Source organism: Carassius auratus, unplaced genomic scaffold, assembly GCF_003368295.1.
Source record: "Carassius auratus strain Wakin unplaced genomic scaffold, ASM336829v1 scaf_tig00032093, whole genome shotgun sequence".
Taxonomy (NCBI): domain Eukaryota; kingdom Metazoa; phylum Chordata; class Actinopteri; order Cypriniformes; family Cyprinidae; genus Carassius; species Carassius auratus.
Window position 1 is genome coordinate 1 of NW_020525975.1, and position 13709 is coordinate 13709.

Sequence of the window (13709 nt, forward strand, 5' to 3'; positions counted from 1 at the left end):
CTGGATCGTCGTGGATTTTTAAAAAACACTGGATCGTCGTGGATTTTAAAAAACACTGGATCGTCGTGGATTTTAAAAACGCTCGGTTTACGTCTTGGAACAAATTCTGAAAAGGATGTCTACCACTACCAGCGCTGCTGCGGATGAGCGAGTGGAGTGCGGCTGTGCCGAAGGAAAGATGTGTCCTGTAAAAGCCAACATAGACTCTATGTTTAAACAATGTTACAGAGAGCAAATGATTGAATCTGATGCGCATGGTCATCGATCATGCATGCGATCCAAATCATGATTGTACGGCGGATTCCAAGCGCGTAACAAATCTCAAGAAAGAAATGGACGTTGTGAGAAGTCTGAAAATAACCCGTGGCCCGATTTTGACAAGCTGTATACGACCAGCAAGGCGCCGATTTGTGTAACGACCAGAAAAATTCTGTATGTGACGGCCGAATGTAGCGACGAGATGTACATTAACGAGACTTCTTGTCTGTTGTACGTGCATAACGGATTTGTGTGTGATGTTAGTCGCTAAACATTATGGTTTCGCCATACCTGAAATTATGAAACCGTCGTCAATTTCATAGTAGAACAAAACTTGAGGGCCTGCCGAGATTTTCTTTTCTGGCTAGATAACTTGTGATGTCATGTCATACCTCCTTCGCTACTTCATTGTAAATTGAAGACTGTTTTGTTGAAATAAAAGTTTGAATCCCTTCACCGGAAATTCTTTCTCAGAGTTCATATTTTGGATTTTAATGATTTAGCATACGTCCGAAGAGACTTACAAATGAGTATACTGTCGCGGATACTCTGACGGGGGTAGAATGGACGGGAGTAGATGTAAGAGAAATATGAAGAAACAAACTTGTATCTGATATAAACTAGGATAGTATAATGATATAACGTAAAAGATATTTTATGAAATCGAGCAGATTCACAGAGATATCACTGCGTATGAACAAAGAGGTTGAGGGCCAAAACTAGAAAACAATCCGCGAGGCCTAGGAATAACACTTAGTTGGTGAAAATAAGATAAGAACGCGAAAGTCCGTTTTAAACAAATTGAAACAGAAAGAATGAGCAAAGTCCTGGAAGCGTACGATTGTACTTGTTTAGATTAGATTCAACTTTATTGTCATTATGCAGAGTACAAGTACAGAGCTAATGAAATGCAGTTAGCATCTAACCAGAAGTCCAAGAATATAGTGTTTTTATATACATAAAAGTGCAGAGTAAGTAAAGCTATACAGAATATACAGCGTAGTTGCTATATACGATATTGATCAGAGTATATACAGAATATAAATATGAATGCAATGTAGGGATCGTATGTACATGATGAACAGAGCAATGAAGGATTATAAATACATTATGAACAGCAGGAACGTGAGAACGGCGGTAATAAATACAGTCGAATGAGTGTGCAAAAGTATTGTTGAATGATGTATTATATGCAAAAACAGTAGTGCAGTGATATTTTTTGTAGAAATAGTTTACTGTGCTTGTACATTAACAACTTTAGACAGTTTATGGTGTAATAGCTTTAACCATGTGCTGTTTCTTAGCGTAATGCGATGAGAAAGTGTGTGGTTTACAGTTCGCTCTAGCGTCCGTTAAACACGGCGAAGTCAAGAAATCTCGCAATTTTTGGGCGAAAGCGTTAGAACAAACATTTGTCAATGCGGTGTTAGGCTATATTGGACTCACGGTCATTATAAAGTTTTGTATGTTTATTTTCATTTCAACATATTAATGAACGCTGTTACAGATTTTGCCTTAGTAACGCGTAATACGACAGTTTTTGTTAAAAGATAAAGATATGGGCTGTTTGAGTAACACCGTCGTCTCCGATACTCGAAGTTGTCACCACTTACAGGCACCCCACTAACCTAAACCTGTAACTCTATCATAATTATTTAAAATAACTATAAACTTCATGCGTGACACCTATGTAACTGACTAAAACTAATATGTATGCTAAACAAAATATTTGTGGTGGTGAAAAAAAAATGAAGTGAATTGATAGCTGTCAGAAACTGCTCGCCTCGCGGTTTTCTTAAAGAAGAGCGTTTTTTTTTAGACGTGACAGCGCAGTTCCAGTCGTAGTGCGGTTTCCCGGATCAGACCTTAAGCACGACGAATGACTAAAACGGTCAAAATCATCCCGCCTCTCACTCAAAATGAACGACTTATCAACAGCGGTTTATTTATTGAAGTACTGTTTAGAGATGCATACGATGAAAATACCGCATCCATGACATCCATGACTTTTAATGTCTAACTTTAGTGTAGTAGATGGGTTTGTATTAAGTATAAGAGTCATAACAGAAGATGGTAAGGCTCATTTTAAAAGTCGAGGTAGTGGCTATTATTTTTCATTGTGACACAGGTAGACCAGAAAAAACTCTAAAGTGCATCACAATCTCAGTTTAAACACTCTCTTGACAATCGTTTAATCATCTTGTACTCTATTTTGTTCACGTTTTGTCTGTTTGACCAAACTCTGAGATAGTCTTTATCTAAAAAACAATGAAAAAGATACACGGCTGGTGGGCCGGATCAACATTAAAAGTTTTCACAATAGTTTAGAAGAGTGGATTTCACTATTAGGTAATTGTTATTCTGATACACATTTCCTGTATAAAAGACTATATCTATAACCTTTTCAGGTGAATGTAGTGCAATCTTATGGATCTTAAAGGTAATCACGTTACAACGAGGCGACATAGTCCCTCTAGCAAATCCGTCAAAAGTGGCCAAAGCAGAAAAATCTCAGCGTACGGTAGATGATAATGCTTACGACCATGTCAATTGGCAAATGCTGAAACAATGTGAATGTGGTCATCGGCTATATGAACAAGAGCTCTCGATGTTGGGCCGATATTGTCATGCTGTAAAATTCCTATGAACAGGCAGTGTATGTTTGACCGCAGTCAGAGAAAACTCTTCGTCAGAAAACTACAAAACAACGTGTCAACAGATCGGTCGACTATCTCTGGTAAAAATAAATAAATAAAATTATACATGTTTACGAGTCACACATTGACAAATTTGTCTTATGTGACCATTACAGCTAAAATCACTGAATTATGAAATGCAAAAGTGTGTACGGCATTTTTCTATAACCGTTACAAAAGTGAGAACGTCGTAGTTCTCAAATGTGTTTGTATTACAACGGTAGCCCATCTAACAAATCTGGAAAAGTGGAGAAGCAAAGATGTTTAGCACATACACGCGTACACCGGAGATGTCGCTTTATTTGAATCGAAGAAGATGGACGTAGGAACTGATAACATTCTTTAATGTCGTCGTGTCGTGTTTTGTCAAAATAATAAAAAATGTTCGGGGGAAATGTTTAATAATTTTTCTTAAATGAATAGAATACGCTCACCCCGCTCTCTTTCCCACGCGAGAGTTAGCATGAACTTACGGGAGTCTTAAAACATAATGTGAATTGTGTCATCGGCTATCCGAACACGATGACTAAATCTAATGGAGTAATAAAAATATCATTTACAAATCAACATTTAACAAAAAAAAATTATACTTTAATAATTGTATTCTGAATCCTATATGCGTTGTAAACGTTAGTTTTCTTGCTATACTCTCTTTCTTAGTGATTTGGTCACTCAAATAGACGAAAGCCCGTCCGAAATCTTGATACGGCTAAATCTCGAGGTGTAAGAAAAATGTCATTTACAAAACATCTTGATTCTTAGATGTGAAACACTCTTGACATAATCTGTTGACATCTACAAAATAGTCAAAGCGTATGTTTTCTGTTCTAGGTAAGAACATTTACACCAAGTGTTATAGGACGGGTAAATAATTTGAAAATAGTATTTCTGTAGAATGAGAAAAAGTTCAGCGTACATTTAAAAAATGTTCTGATGTAGAAATTATGTTTCTGCCAAAAACATCCAAAGAGAAAGAGTTTTCTACTCGTGTGAGAAAAGCACTCGGGTGGATAAATTATATGAAGAGACAATGACGGTCATCGGGTTATTTAAAAAAATAAGACGATAGACGGCGTGCCTTGCTTTAGTGACACACAATGTGTTTAAACACTTTTCAAATTGTAGGTGTAATTATTTGACTGACTTTAAGCAAGATGTATATTTGTTATTTTACAGTACGCATGCAATCTACAGGATAGAAGGATGGGGATACAGTAAAATACAACTATAAACTTTAAGAAAAGTTAACTTTCATTACACTATTGTAAAGGGATCTTACAGTAGGCTAAATGAAAAGCACTACGTAAAAAGGCTGAAGGCCAAACAGCTGATGGAAAACACACGTTGGGGGGATACTGTCGGTTAAATATATTGTTTTAAATAAATAATATAATATAAAATATATAAAATAGAGTTACAGCCGTTAGATATACAGGCGATCATTTTTAAATGTTATTTTTGCTTTTAAATGGAGGTATTTTGGGACGGCTAAATAGAGGGCCTGCAAATGTCTTTCCTGTTCTGTGTCTGAAAGTACCGTAGATATGTGAAAGGTTTACGACCGTAGCAAACCACATAATTTACATCTCTAGGATGCGTGGGTCCGCAAAACCCCTTCTTTCCTGAACCATCTTTAATGGCTGAATACGATCGAGGGTCTTTCTTCTAAAAGCTAAAACAACTTCATCTAAACTTCACAGTCTATGCTGTGACAAACAAACGAGCTCCTCAGCATACATTTAAAGCAAAATCAATATTTTAAGTTTTATTTTTAAAAAACATACAGAAAGACTTTGGTTTCATGTTTCATTGTGTGTGCGTGTGTGTGAGAGAGAGAAGGAGAGATAGAGGGAGTGGGAGAGAGTGTGTGTGTGTGTGTGTGTGTGTGAGAGAGAGAGAGAGGGAGAGATAGAGGGAGAGGGAGAGAGATGGTATTAAAAACTTTGAAGATGGTGCTAAAAATAAGAACTTTAAAGAATCTAAAGTGATTAATGCATGATGCATCTAATATAATATAATCATATATATATATATATATATATATATATATATATATATATATATATATATATATATATATATATATATATATATGATATAATATAATATAATATAATATAAATAATTATTTATTATATAATATTATATAAAAATATAAAATATTTTAGGTAATATATATCATTAATTTGTCGAGTTAAGAAACATTTAAACAGATGTAGTGGGGGGAACTGATTATTAAAAAACATTACATTAATGTTAGCTTTGAAATAATGTACACCATTGATCATGCGGACAGGAACTCCACCCTCGCCTGCGCGGGGTGTGTGTGAAGCAGCCCCTCAGGTCTCACATACATTTCACTAAGAGGACCTGTGAGATTCTGTTTATGATTTAATCATTTTTATTTTATTTTTAAGTCGTATTATTTTATTTTGGGGATATTTCATTCATGTTTGGACATCTCTCACCGGTCTAAAAAATGTAAGGGATATATTTTTTATATGTATCATCAGAAATGTTTATTATATACTATGCTATATATAATCACATTTAAAATAAGTTATCTTTTTTTTTTAGTTATACTTTTTTTTATTTTTTATTAATTGCTTTAGTAGCCTGATGTCATTATATAATTATTTATTTCCATATTCTTTAACCCATGGAATCTGAGTGGGTTTTGGGGGGCTGGAGATATTTTGGCAGCCCCCAGACGTTGGTGTTTTTCATTATCCTAAAACGTATTAATGGCTAAAAGTCTGAATATCCCATAATATGTGATCAGCATGATTGTACATGTCTGTAATTTTGAGAAGGCGTCGTTTATGATCAGTTTTTGTTTAAAATATGTTTAAAACGTGTTTGTATATGTTGTATAAGTATATGTTGAATACATGATTAAAAAATTTATGATAAATTGATTTGCTTTGGTTTAGTAACATGTCTGTTACTGCGATGTGTTTTATAAGTTTGATAAACATGTTTAAAATGTATGTTCTGCTTTAGTGACACGTTGTCATATATAATTTTATTTATATATTTTTTTCATATTGTTTAAAATAGAGATAAGTCTCTTTTTAACTTGATATGTCCATGCTTATGTCCGCTTGTTTATATGGTTTATCAGAATACAAATTTGTATAGTGGCATGGATATTATAGTGATATAACAAGGTACGTGCGGTTTATGATGAGATTTATAGGCTAGTCATAATTCAGATCGCTTAAAAACTAAATTTCATAAAAAATGTACGTGCATGCAACATTTTATTGTGGTGGTACTGTAGGTGTACGGTTAAAATAAATAATTATACAGCTTTTGATAAAAAGATATGATATAAAGATGGATATAAAAGGTTTTAAATAGAATATAGAAAATGTTTTGCAACGATTAATGTGAAATGAATTTAACTGAATTGTGTCAATGACACGTCCGGGTTCCTCAATAGACCATATTCTTTGTTCTGTTCAATTATATATTTCTTCCCCCGATCCTGGTAAAATGTATATTTTTAGTGATGAACAAAACTATTGTAAATGTTTTGTTTTATATTGTTTGTGAATGTATAATGTGTTTATATTCATTAAAAGAAGAAAATAAGACTTGGAGACGAATGAATGACTGAGAGGGAGAGAGAGGGGAACAAGAGATGCTAGCCGCTCGCCCACCGTAATTCATAGATGCACCCGTCAGAAAACTGTCAAAAACATGGTACCCCCGCGTGAGATACGGTGGTTTTGATTAAAAAATGGCTTTGAAGATATTATGATTGGTTAGTAAATTCCGATGAGTGTCCACTGTTGCGTGCTAACACAGACGCTGGATCAAAGGTGTGTGAAAACATCCCTTTTCTGCTCTTTTCTGGATCTTGTTTTATCTGAAACAGTCGGCTTCAGTATATTTTTTATACAGTTTAATTTATAACCTTAAAAGAACAATGTTTTTTTTTTTTTTTTCAACCTTAGTTAAATTGCTTTAGATTATATGTTTTATATATGAAAGTGAAATAACTAAAATGTGTTTTAGATTATATAAATTATATAATGTTTTATATATGAAAGGGAAATAACTAAAATGTGTTTTAGATTATATAAATTATATAATGTTTTATATATGAATGTGAAATAACTAAAATGTGTTTTAGATTATATAAATTATATGTTTTATATATAAATGTGAAATAATTGAATGTCACATATATGAAATAACTAAAATGTTTCAACTTTAGCATGATCATTATTATATTATATAAATTATATAACTGAAATGTTTTTCAACCTTTTATTGTTTTTAGAATTATATAAAATATAGAATGTTTTTATATATATATATATATATATAAAATGTAGAACACACCGACCCCATTTATACACCGCTCATGAATGTAATGGGAGGGGGGAGAAGCCGTATAACCACACACACACACACACACATAACCGTATAACTGTGACTTCAAACAAGCTATCTGACACAGAGTTCAAACAATCTAACTGACACAAAGTTCAAACAACTTCTGTCAAAACCACATGATCGATGCATGAGGAGTCTTTCATGTACCGTTTAAACTAGCCGTCAAAACCATGATTTAGAACTAACTAGGTCAATAGGGTAAAACTAGCTGTCAAAACCACATGATCGATGCTTGGAAAGGTCATAGGTTAACCCTTGAACTCTTTTATCCCGCCCATCCATCATAAGGTTACCGGAAGTTCAACCTGTCAAAAGGTCAAAGGTCAAAGTCATAAATCATCATGACAGGTAGTATAGTATAAGTACTACTTGGGAGGTTGTGTATAATTAGCGAAAACATATGGGCCACTTTTATGATACTTTTTAAAATACTTTTGTAGCACTCATTTTGAAGCTTGAAAGCTCCAGTCCCCATTTTTTTTTTACTGCGTGAAGCATAATTAATTTTTATGTGTTCCTCTGAGAAAGTTTTTTGGGTGAGCTATACCTCTGTGTGTACCATTTTATATCCTCACAAGTTTTGCATGAAGAGGCTCTGTTGCAGCAACTCCTTTATGCATGATGCAATTCTTTCAGAATATTTGGCTGCAGATTATTCAATGCAGGGTCTACTGGGGTCCCGTTATAACAGGCCGAGGCCTCCTTTTGAAATGCAGACTTCTTTTAAAAGCGCTTGTTAAATTGGTCCCTCAAGCTGCATTGCACCTTATTAATTGTAACACTTTTAAACTTGTCATCACTTGGAAATATCACAGATGTAGCCTTGAGCTCCAGCAGGGGTGTCAGGCATGGGTAAACATGCAGACTGCTAATTAGAGTAAGTATGTGCTCTTGGGTTTGTTTTCGTGCAGATCCTCTGTGAATGAAAGCCTGCCCTCGCCACCAGTGAGTGTCGTTCAGAGCCACAGGCTTCCTCAGATACACTCTTGAGTCTCAAGAGCAAGAATACTATGCACCTACTTGTGCAGGTAACAAGCCACACCAGTGTTACTGTGGCCTGCAGACTATTGATCTGCCTATCTGAAGAGATTCATGCTACTCCCTCGCCACCTTGATTTATTTTTTTCCTCAGATACATGCTGTACATTACCATTCAAAAGTCTATGGTCGGTAAGATGTTTTTTTCTTCTTCTTTTTGAAAGAAAGTAAGATTCTTATTCTGCAAGGATACAGTGCATTTCTATAAAAATGTAAGACTGTTATGTCTTTTTCAAATAAATATTTAAGAATCCTGAAGTAATGTATCGTGTAATGCATAACTGTATTAAAAATTGATAATAATGATAAGAAAAAGAAATGTTCCTGAGCTGTGAATCAGCAGTGATTTCTGAAGGATGTGACACTAAATACTGAATAGTATGATTCAGCCTAACCATCACGGGAAAATGCATTTAAAAAAAATACTCAAATAGAAACATTTTATTTTGTATTTTTTAATATTATGGACCCCAGATTTTTTAATGGTAGTGTATATACATGAAACATACATATTTCACAAACATAATCTGTTGGATTTGACATTTGCCACTGCTTTATACTAGCTATACGTGATATAGTCTATGTCAACCCTGTCCTTCACACCTCTAGTGACAGCAAACACCATTAGAGTTGACCAAACATCCTATGACTTTTCAAAACCTGAAAACAAGTTGCCTTCACAGGCAATACATGACGTTAATTAGACATCAAATGTTTATGTAACATCCTGTCTGCACAGATGACTTCATGTAGTTTGGTTTTTAAAGAGTTTAGTTTGTTAGTTTGGTTTTTAAAGAATATATGTCCTTCGTGTGGACTTTGATCTCTGTAAAGAGAGATAGCAGCGTTTTTGGAAATGGGTGAAAGGGGCATACTGTCTCCATGGTCTGGTTGACTTGACACTGAAAACAGTAAACATGGTTGCCCTTTGCCCTTTTACAGAAAATTCAGAAATTACAGAAAAATAATACCTACATTTGAATATTAAGGAGATTTTTTAAGTTCTGTGTCGGTAAAGATGGTTGGCTATTCAGTCTGTACTGATTTAGTTTAGTTTAACAATCAAAGCTGTAATATTTCTCTGTATTTCTTAGCTCAGAGGAAGGATCCTTAGAGGCGGCGCTACCAGTGTTATAGGCGCAGTTAACGACCTCCCACCTCTGAGAGAGCCCACCCTGATGCGGGAGTATGTAGGCGTTTCTCAATGTCAAGGAAAGATCCTCGGAAGCCAGAATTTCCAGGATGCTATGTCATCGACACCCATCGAAGGACTGTTCCAATGTCGAGGATCCTCGGAATTTCAAACAAGGACTGAGTCCTTCATTAGAAAAATGCCCCATATACAGGAAAGGATGCATATGTGTAGCTTTCGCGCTCTTCACGCTCTCAAATCACCCACAATCCTATGCGTGCAGCTTTGCTATCTTGTTCCAAAAATTCGACCGAATTCAATTTTGACCTGTCATTTAACAATCGTTAGCTTGGTTGCCGTCACTGGCATTTCTTTTATAAACAACCATTTAAGTTGTCCAAAGTAATTTAATGTTAAAATTATACTTTTATACCATTCACCGTGTTATTCATAGCTTTCTCGTCTTTTTTAACAAAGACCAAGGAACAAATGGAGGCATTCATACGTTTTAGTGTACAGTAGATCGTGTAGTCGGTGAGAAGCAAATTATTTAAAAAAAAGCTTACCTTTTCACTGACGTAATGACGCAATGACATGCACTTTCTAGCCTGGGGAGCGTTTCCCAAAACCATAGTTGCTAACTAAGTTAGCAACTTTGTTGGTTGCAATTCAATTTCCCATTGCCAACCAATTAAGTTACTAACAGGTTAGCAACTATGCTTTTGGGAAACGCACCCCAGGTCCATTTACGTGTTCTTCAAATGCTAGCTAGGAGCCACGCCTAGCCTCTGAAGGAAGTGACTTGGAAGGACCAGTCCTGCCAAGGAAGTATCCTTGACATTGAGAAACACCATCTGTCTCTGCCCAATACTACTCCCACATTCAGAGTACATCTGCCCTGCAAGTATGATTACAGTACAGTTGTGTAGAGGAAAACAGCATACATTGCAGATGATAACACATACATTAAATAGAGGTCTTGACAACGTACATGTACAGTCAGGAGTAGTCATTGTGAAATCAGATGTTATTCAGTTATAGCTATAGGTTAGGGGAGAGCAGGGGCGAAAGTACCATTTATCAGAAAAACTTCATTTTAAAAGATAATGTTGTATACAGAGATATATTTCTGCTGTGGCCAGTAACTCAGAAGTGTGGTCTAATAATACCAGGTGGTATTTTGTAGAAACGTAGAAAGACTTCAGTATAATTTCACTTTGAACATAAGTTGAACATTGTTACTTTCGACCTCATCGGTTGGGACGAAAGTAACACAACAATATAAGCTAGATTCTTTTCTGTTAGTCTTATTTTTCTTAAGTATACCTTAAGTATGATTGTGACCTTGTTAATAAATAACTGTCAACATATTTTGTCCTTTATCTTTGCAAAAAAAATATTAAATTACATTTTCATATTTTCATTTTAAATTTCAATTTTAAATTTTATTTTCAGTTTCATTTTCAATTTCATTTCAAGTTTTAAGTTTCATCAGATGTCTTAAAACCTGACTGTATTTTTTATAGTAAATTTCAATGTGTTTTTATATAATAAAAAAAAAATTCTACAGAATGCACAATATAAAAATTTAATAACATTAGCATAATAAAAAAAAACTCTAAACATAATGTAACAGTAGGCCTATTTATGTTTCCATCCGGTTGTTTTTATGCATGAATTGAAAATGTGCATTAAAACATCTGGAAACACTGCAAATTCACAGGTGAAGATGTAAAGGCTAAGATATGGCTAAAACCTAAATATAAATGGGACGTAGCACCGGCACAGAGAGAGATGTTCCTCTATGTCCAGAAACACCCTCTCAAAAACATCTGGATAAAACCAGACCTCTGTCTGTCTTTCTGACCCTCACTAAGACATATTATTTTGGTATAATATGACATTAACATTTGTAAGAAATGATGCAAGACACAGAAATTCACAATATAGCTTGCACTGGAACAAAATAAATACTTTTTGTGACTGTAGCGGGACAAAAGTAACAATTGTTACTTTCGTCCCGACGGGAACTCCTGACATTTAAACTCGATTTAATTTTATATAAAAAAAAATTGAAAATGCAAACTTTAGGATGTGTTAAAGCACTAAATAACCTGTAGATTGATCATTACTGTGACACATGAAACAAGAAAAACAACACGACTAATAAAAAAAAATTACCGCTTCAACAATTTACTTTTTGTACTCGAAAACAGTTTTACGGACCTAACTTCCGGAAACGATGAGGAAATCACGTGATATTTCTCAGCTCCGTCAAGGATTGCATGCTGAACATGCTGTCATAGCTGGGAATGCAAATTCAGAAAGAGGCTCGGAGAAAATTGCTTTGTTACTTTCGTCCCACGTTACTTTCGACCCCGCTATCCCCTACCAGCAGTTAAATGTAGAACAAATCCAAATACACCACCCCTAACGAGGAAGTGATATAGATACTTTCCTGCTTTGGTAACAGTGCTTGAAATAGGAGGTAAATACAGAGGAGTCTATTGTTAGATGTAACTCATGCCATGTTTTTGTCCTGCAGTCTGACACCCCAATGAAAAGGTCTTTCACACCCACGGATTTTGCCTGTAACATGAGGACAAGTAGAGGACTTGTCAAAGGTGGGATACTTTTACTAAGTAGGTGCCTGATCTGGCCAGTGACAGGAGAAACAACACAGACATACAGTACCATCGATTTGCCTACTACAGTTTTACTTCCTAAAAAAAGAAAAAAGTTTTTTTTCTGTATATCTCTTAGGTGAGAACACACTGATGGGTGTGAGAGGCTTCAGTATGGAGTGTGTCACATCCATCAGGAGGTGTCTACCCTGTGCTGATGGGGATCGAGGGAACATGCCCCTGATCAGCTCTATAGGTCAATGCACTACTGCTTATTATCTTTAATTTAACTCAGAAACAAAAGTTTATTAGTTAGGGTCACTTAGTTTAAATCTATTGCCTTTTGTTTGTTCACTTAATGTACAACCTTAAAGCCTGAACCAATTAACTTTGCAGTCTGTACTCCATAGACTGCATAGAATCAACAAATGAATGATCCAGAAAAATAAGCAATGACAAAGGGGCTTTAATTAAAAGGAATATTTGAGTTCTTTGTGAGAATGATTTTATTTATTTCGCTTTTGGGACACTGGAGATTAATTAACATGTTCAATAAGGCACGGTCCTGGTAAAGAAGAGATGCACATAATGAAAATATTTCATCAAGTCTTAGTAAATCATCAATAGCATCTGCTTTCAGGTGGCCAGAATCATCGGAAACAGCTGAGGCAATTTCCAGTGCATGTGAGGAAGAAATTTCAACCTGTCATGCCATAGCATGGGAGTTAATTTTGTGATTAAACAAAAGAGCTTAATGAGCCATGTGATTATGAATACAATAGACTGATAGACACAGTTGATTGTGATTTGCTGTATGGTTTGTTACCTGATGTCCAGTCACATGTAGTGCCTTCAGTGTATGGACTTGACAGTTTTTCACATCTTCTTTTGTTATTGTAAGTTAATGCATATTTCATGTAAAGTGTAATATGAATTTGTTTTAACTGCTTAAACAGATGTCTGTGGCCAACAGGTTGATTAAAAGACAATTCATAGCCTAATTATTTATATTTTTCAGTGATATCAATTCTTCCAAACTGTTTGCTTTAGCAAAATTGTATTAAGACTTTTATCTACTTGGTGGTGTCATTAGCAATAATATGGTAATATAATTTGGCAAAGGTTCAGTGATATATCAGTGATCATCGGAGAATATTAGACGTTTGTTACAGGAATGTCTTTGCAAGGTTTTTTTCTCATCTATGCTCACTTTCACCAATAAAAATAATACTTTTGCACTAATATCATACTTTGATGAAGTAAAAGATGACTAGAATACAATCCATTGGCCATTCTGTCTTTAATAAAAGACTTGGCAGAGCTCTTGCATGGGAGAAAGACCGCTGAATTTGTGCCAGTAAACCACAATGCATAAAAAGCGTAATATGCCAGATCATTATCTCTTGATGCATTACCACTGCTGTCTGTTAATGTTTTAGCGAGAGGCACTTTACCCACAGATAACCTGCATGCGTCCCAGTTATGTATCATAACTCCATCTGTTCGATCAGCTTACGGTGTTTTTCTTCTTTCAGTGCATTAACTGTGGCCAGC

The 13709-nt window shown here is 35.0% G+C and overlaps 1 pseudogene; it reads left to right on the plus strand.

The window, feature by feature from the left end:
• The first annotated feature begins 115 nt into the window (after nt 1-115).
• The window catches only part of LOC113080819 (cytochrome P450 4V2-like), a 45118-nt pseudogene continuing 31524 nt past the window's right edge, over nt 116-13709 (plus strand).